The sequence below is a fragment of the Hoplias malabaricus genome, unplaced genomic scaffold (assembly GCF_029633855.1).
Source record: "Hoplias malabaricus isolate fHopMal1 unplaced genomic scaffold, fHopMal1.hap1 scaffold_422, whole genome shotgun sequence".
Taxonomy (NCBI): domain Eukaryota; kingdom Metazoa; phylum Chordata; class Actinopteri; order Characiformes; family Erythrinidae; genus Hoplias; species Hoplias malabaricus.
The window spans coordinates 5001-12137 of NW_027100923.1; the positions used below are offsets into that span (position 1 = coordinate 5001).

The 7137-nt window shown below is 63.1% G+C and overlaps 1 non-coding gene and 1 pseudogene across 1 annotated transcript; both read right to left on the reverse strand.

The window, feature by feature from the left end:
• Nucleotides 1-3842, reverse strand: part of LOC136682390 (28S ribosomal RNA) — a 4611-nt pseudogene extending 769 nt beyond the window's left edge.
• A 415-nt stretch (nt 3843-4257) lies between these two features.
• On the reverse strand, nt 4258-4411 carry LOC136682389 (5.8S ribosomal RNA). Its single transcript, XR_010798621.1, has one exon. It is a non-coding gene; the product is annotated as a 5.8S ribosomal RNA (ribosomal RNA).
• Between the last annotated feature and the right edge of the window lie 2726 nt (nt 4412-7137).

Sequence of the window (7137 nt, forward strand, 5' to 3'; positions counted from 1 at the left end):
CTTAGGACACCTGCGTTACTCTTTGACAGGTGTACCGCCCCAGTCAAACTCCCCACCTGTCACTGTCCCCGGAGGAACTCGCCCCAGGGAGAGGAAGGGCCAGCCCCGCGCGAGCTTGCCTCCGACCCCCCCCGCGAGGGGGGGAAGGAGGACTCAGCGCCGAGCGACCCCCCCACCCGGGGCTTAGCACCTTTGAACAAGGAACCCCCAGCAAGGCAAAGGTTCCCACCGACACCCTCACCGGGTTAGTGAGGTAACGTGTAAGAGTAGTGGTATTTCACGGACGGCCCGCTCCGGTGCTGGCGAGCGGCGGGCCTCCCACTTATTCTACACCCCTTAAGTCGCCTCACAGTGACAGACTAGAGTCAAGCTCAACAGGGTCTTCTTTCCCCGCTGATTCCGCCAAGCCCGTTCCCTTGGCTGTGGTTTCGCTAGATAGTAGGTAGGGACAGTGGGAATCTCGTTCATCCATTCATGCTGGTCACCAATTAAATGACGAGGCATTTCGCTACCTTAAGAGAGTCATAGTTACTCCCGCCGTTAACCCGCGCTTCGATGAATTTCTTCACTTTGACATTCAGAGCACTGGGCAGAATTCACATCGTGTCAACACCCGGTCCAAGAGCCTTCACGATGCTGTGTTTTAATTAAACAGTCGGATTCCCCTTGTCCGCAGCAGTTCTAATTCGGCTGTTAGGTGCCGGCCGAGAGACCCGGCCCCGGAGGTCTCCCCCCGAGGCGAGACTCATAAGCCCGAGAGATCCACGGAGCCTAGGCTCGGCGCGCGAGGCTCCAGGGACACCGCCCCGACCCACCGAAGCCCCACCACCGGCGGCCTGCTACGAGTCCACACACGCACGAGAGACCGCACACCCCACGCGGACCTACGTTCCATTGCGTCCCTCCGCGTCCCATCGGGGGAGAGCGAAGGGCCGGACGCTCGAGCTTAGCCGGGGGCGGCCCACCCGGCGACGGGCGTCGGGAGCCCGGCCCGGCTTAGGTAGGGAGAGGAGGCCGAAGGCGGTCATCCGACGGAGGTTAGTCCCGAAGGACGCTCCCCCGCCGGCATCCCACCGACGACCGGCTCCCTACCGTCGACCTGACCGAGGCCCCCTAAGCGCCGCCGCCGAGGGGGGACACGCACCGGGGCTTAAGGTCTCGCTCGCCGCGACCCACTCTCATCGACCCCGACAGACAGACGGAGCCTTGTTCACGGGGGTTTGGATACTGGGGGGCAATCTCTCGCCGTGCGCTTCCTCGCGCGCAGGACCCAGTGGGGGGGGCCCGAAGGTGGACCGGGAACAGCTCCCCGTCGCACGGGCAGCACCGGGCTTTCGGACCCCGCATCAGCAGACACGGGCCCGACCGAGCTCAGCCATTAGAGCCAATCCTTATCCCGAAGTTACGGATCCGTCTTGCCGACTTCCCTTACCTACATTGTTCCAACACGCCAGAGGCTGTTCACCTTGGAGACCTGATGCGGATATGGGTACGGCCTGGGGGGAAATTCACTATACCTCCCCCGGATTTTCAAGGGCCGATGGGAAACGTCCCGGCCGTCGCATAGTGCATGCGACGCCTTTCAGAGCGTTGAGCCCCTATCTCGGGGTCGAACCCATTCCAGGGCGCTCCAGCTCTTTAGCAAGGAGAGAGAATCCTCCCCGGGGTCCCCACCGGCGTCTCCGGGTTCGTTTGCGTTACCGCCACGGGAGCGCCTCTCGGCGGCTCGATCTCCACCAATCCCAGGTACGGGGATATTGGCCCGATCCCCTTTCGGTCAGCGCGAGGCAGACGAGACCATCGCCCCAGCATTTTCCGAACGGCGCTCGCCTATCCCTTAGGACCGACTAACCCACGGCCAAGCGCTGTCGGCGTGGAACCCTTCTCCACTTCGGCCTTCAAAGTTCTCATCTGAATATTTGCTACTACCACCAAGATCTGCACCCGCGGCGGCTCGACCCAGGCTCGCGCCAAAGGCTTCTGCGCCACCGCGGCGCCCCTCCTACTCGTCGCGGCATACGGTCCCATGAGTCTCGGTTCTCTCTCATTCTCGCTGGCTTTTGGGGGGGTGGGAGACAAGTACCGCCAGCGACGGCCGGGTATGGGCCCGACGCTCCAGCGCCATCCATTTTCAGGGCCAGTTGATTCGGCAGGTGAGTTGTTACACACTCCTTAGCGGATGCCGACTTCCATGGCCACCGCCCCGCTGTCTATATCAACCGACACCTTTCTTGGGGTCTGATGAGCGTCTGCGTCGGGCGCCTTAACCCGCGCGTTCGGTTCATCCCGCAGCACCAGTTCTGCTTACCAAAAGTGGCCCACTCGGCACCGTCAATTCCATGCCCGGCTCCAAGCCTGCGAGCCGGGCCTCTTACCCATTTAAAGTTTGAGAGTAGGGCGAGGCCCGTTTCGGCCCCGCGGCCTCCAGTCATTTCTTTACCGGATAAAACTTGAAGTTTCGGCGCCGGCTATCCTGAGGGAAACTTCGGAGGGAACCAGCTACTAGATGGTTCGATTAGTCTTTCGCCCCTATACCCAGGTCGGACGACCGATTTGCACGTCAGGACCGCTGCGGGCCTCCACTCAGGGTTTCCCCTGGCTTCGCCCTGCCCAGGCATAGTTCACCATCTTTCGGGTACCACCGCGTATGCTCTGGCTCCGCTCTCCGCACGTGGGAAGAGCAGGCCGGTGGTGCGCCGCCCGCCCCCTCGAAGGGTTAGGACGGATCCCACCTCAGCCGACGCGCGCCGGCCTTCACCTTCGTTGCGCCTCCGGGGTTCTGGGCCCCTTCGACTCGCATACGCGTTAGACTCCTTGGTCCGTGTTTCAAGACGGGTCGTTCGGGGTCCGAACTTAGCCGCTGACCTTAGGCGTTCGGGTGCTGTGGGCCTGGATCACCCCCCGCATCGCCGTAGCGGGCCTAGCCCGGGGCTGAGGACAGCCCAGCCGGCCCGCTTCGACCGAACGATCGGGGGGGGCCCCCATCCCCATCCCGGAGGAGGGGAGAACGCGGAAAGGACATTGCTCCACGGCCCCGGCGTTATCGGCGAAGTCGGAGCGAGGGGCTGTAGCGGAACGCCCGTGTCCGGGGGCCGCGTGGGGCTCCCTTCTCCGGACGGACCTACCTTCACCCTCGGGCCCTTCCAAGCCTAACCGGAGCCGGTCGCGACTCACCACCACGCGGGGAAAGTACACCGGGCGGGGCCGGACCTCCGTACGCCCGACAGGCCCGAAGTCCAGAGGCGAAGCGCAGAGCCGAAGCGGGGAGCGGTGGAGTCGGCACCCCACCCCTCTCGCCCGGATACGCTCGCACCCCCGGCCTCGGAACCCGACGAGCGCGGGGCCGTCCGCCCGGCTGAATCCCCCGGGGCAGTCTTCTCGGTCCCCGTACGTTTACCTCTCAACGGTTTCACGCTCTGTTGAACTCTCTCTTCAAAGTCCTGTTTCAACTTTCCCTCACGGTACTCGGTTCGCTATCGGTCTCGTGCCGGTATTTAGCCTTAGATGGAGTTTACCACCCGCTTTGGGCTGCATTCCCAAGCAACCCGACTCCGAGAAGCCCGACCTACCCGGGCGGGAACGCGGGACTCGCTACCGGGCTTTCACCGTCTATGGGAAGAAGCCACGTTCGCGAGGACTTGGTCCCGCGTCCGCACCGAGACGGATCTTACGGACTTCCGTACGCTACATTTCCCGGCCAACCCCGGTCAGGGGAAAGTGGGATTCAGCGCTGGGCTCTTCCCTGTTCGCTCGCCGCTACTAAGGGAATCCTTGTTAGTTTCTTTTCCTCCGCTTACTGATATGCTTAAGTTCAGCGGGTCGTCTCGTCTGATCTGAGGCCGCACACAGAGGTTTCTTATGCGGGGGCGAGGGCGGAGGCGGAGGGCCGAAGGCTAGGGGCGAGGGGCGAGAGCCCGGCCTGAGGCCGAACTCCGCGACACCCTCCCCCCACCCCGGCCGCTCGCCCGCCCGCTCACTCGCCCGCTCGCTGGGTTTAATCGGCACTCGCCACCCCCGCGTCCGACTGCGCGGAGCCCCGCTCGGGACTCGGGGAGAGACCGTAACGGACGTGGACCCGGACCTACTCGGCTCTCCCTCCGTTCCCTGTACGGAGCTCTCTCGCAACACGGGCCGCGTGGACTGGCTCGGAACCGAGTCTTCGTTTGGGAAGACGAAGGGCCGTTTTCAGGCCCTGCGAGCTTCCAGCCGCGGTCTCTCTCTCTCAGCGGGGGCGCGGAGACCGATCGATGGGTAAAGCGACCCTCAGACAGGCGTGGCCGCGGGATGGACCCCCGCGGCCGCAATATGCGTTCGAAATTTCGATGATCTGTGTCCTGCAATTCACATTAGTTAACGCAGATGGCTGCGTTCTTCATCGAAGCACGAGCCGAGTGATCCACCGCTAAGAGTCGTATTTGGGTTTGTGCCCGGCCCGTTACAGGCCGGGCGAAGGAAGCCATTCGAACACGAGACAATGTTTGACAATATTTCAAGCCGGGTGCCTTCCCCCCCGTGGAGGGGGAAGGTCATTGAACCTGGGCGTCACCACCGGACCGAGGAGTTACGGCCCGGGACGATCGCCCGAGTAGGTGCCCGAGACTTACGTGGTTTAGGAGACCGGGTCTAGGCACCCGCCGTTCCCGGCGAGGCCCAGGGTTTGGTTCGCTGCGTTACGGGTCCCGGTCTAAGGCATTCAGGCGTGCGCTCAAAGCCAAGCTCTCCACCCCGGAGGGTATGAGCGAGGCCCGGTGGTACGCTCCCAAGTCCCCGCTTAGGGGAAGGCGCTGGGTAGATCCCACCTAGTCAGGACCGGCGGGCACCGGCCGTCTCCTTCGGGTGTTTATAAACGCATCCGGGGTTCGTGAGGCCCCTTCAACTCGCGCACCGGCCTTAGACTATTATACGGTCCGTCTCTGCGAAGCCAACATCGGGGGTTATTGCATGCGCTCTTAAGCTCCGCTCTAACCCCGTGAGGGGAAAGAGTTTCGCCCGGCGGTACGCTCCCGTCCACCACCACCCCCTGTGCCGGGGGGATGGGTTCAGGGAGATCCCACCGAGGCCGGCGAGCACCGGCCAACGCCCTGGGGGTGAGTAAGCCCCTTTGACTCGCGCACGCACAATCAAGCCTTCAACGATCAATGGTTTTTTGGGTTTAACTACCCGGCGGGCGGCTCCGGCGCCACTCTTCCCCCCGCGAACGGGAGGGGCGGACCGGGGTACCTATGCACCTAAGGCGGTCCTCGCATAACCCCGAGTTCCGAAGCCGGCTCGCTACGTCCACCCACCCGGAGGGGGGAGAGACTCACGTCGGCCGACAACGAAAGGTACGAGGCTTCTGCGGTCCATACCTTGAAGGTACCCGCCGGGGGGGAGGTTCGGCCTCTCGAGTCCGACTCGACAACCGGCACGGACGGCGGGCGCCGACCGCGGCCAGGTCACCGTTATTGATCCTTCCGCAGGTTCCCCTACGAAAACCTTGTTACGACTTTTACTCCCTCTAGATGTCCGGGTTCGATCGACTTCCCATCGCCCGGAGGCGACCCCCGTTCGAGGGCCGCCCCGGGGACGGTCCGAGGACCTCACCGAGGCATCCGATCGGTAGTAGCGACGGGCGGTGTGTACAAAGGGCAGGGACTTAATCGACGCGGGCTGGTGACCCGCGCCTACTTGGAATTCCTCGTTCGAGGGGAATAGTTGCAATCCCCTGTCCCCAGCGGGGAATGGCGTTCATAGGATTGCCCGCACCTCTCGGCGTAGGGTAACTTACATGTTGAACCAGCCATTGTAGCTCACGTGCGACCCCGGACTTCTAAGGGCATCACAGACCTGTTATTGCTCCATTTCTCAAGTGGCTTCTGTGCCACAAATCGCTCTAAGAAGTTTAGCCACCGACCGCTGATTCCCACCGGGCGAACCCCAACCTTCAGGCCCGCGGTAAGCGGGAGGGCACCGGGGAGGGGAGAGGGAAGGCGAAGGCGAAGGACGGACAACCCACACCCGGAGAGCGGAACGAGGTGCGGACGGCATCGGGGAGGGAACCGAACGCGAAGGGGAGAGGCCGGAGCCACCCACTCGACGCAGAACTGAACCCCCGTCAACCGCATCACCTCCCCGAACCGATCCGGGGTAGAACCGGACCCCCGCCGAAACCCCCAACACCCCCACCCCGATGGGGACCCCCCGCGAACGGGGACCTTCGGGGATAGAGTCCGACCCAGGAGAGGGGCCGTGTAACTACTTAAAGGATGGGATCTCGTTCGTTACCGGAATTGACCAGACGAATCGCTCCACGAACTACCAACGGCCATGCACCACCACCCACAGAATCGAGAAAGAGCCGTCAATCTGTCAATCCTTACCGTGTCCGGGCCGGGTTAGGTTCCCCGCGTTGAGTCAAATTAAGCCGCAAGCTCCACTCCTGGTGGTGCCCTTCCGTCAATTCCTTTAAGTTTCAGCTTTGCAACCGTACTCCCCCCAGAGCCCAAAGACTCGTGGTTTCCCGGACGCTGCCCGGCGGGTCATAGTCGTTAACCCAACGCCGCCGGATCGCGGGTCGGCATAGTTTACGGTCGGAACTACGACGGTACCTGATCGTCTTCGATCCTCCGACTTTCGTTCTTGATTAATGAAAACATTCTTGGCAAATGCCTTCGCTTTTGTCCGTCCCGCACCGGTCTACGAATTTCACCTCTCTCGGTGCGGTACGAATGCCCCCGGCCGTCCCTCTTAATCATGACCTTTGGTCCGTCAAACCCACGAAATAGGACCAAGAGAGCGGTCGGATACCCCCCCGGCTCGGGGAACCGTGCGGCGGCCAGAAACGCCGGGCGTCACACCCGGGCGCCCCCGGCCCCACCCGGCCGCCTCGCCGAAGAGCTCCGACTCGCCCCCCATGGGAAGGCCTTATTCCATTATTCCTAGCTCAGTCCATTCAAGGCACGCTTCGGCCTGCTTTGAGCACTCTGTTTTGTTCAAAGTAAACGCACCGGACCCTTCCGCCCCCCACGTATTCACCGCGGCGGACGACCCAGCTAAGGGCCTCTCCGCGGAGGAAGGGAGCAGAGGACACCGGATGAGTAGGGACAAGGTCCCGCGACCTCCACCCAGAGACCCGCGGGGGGTCCCCACCCCGGAGAG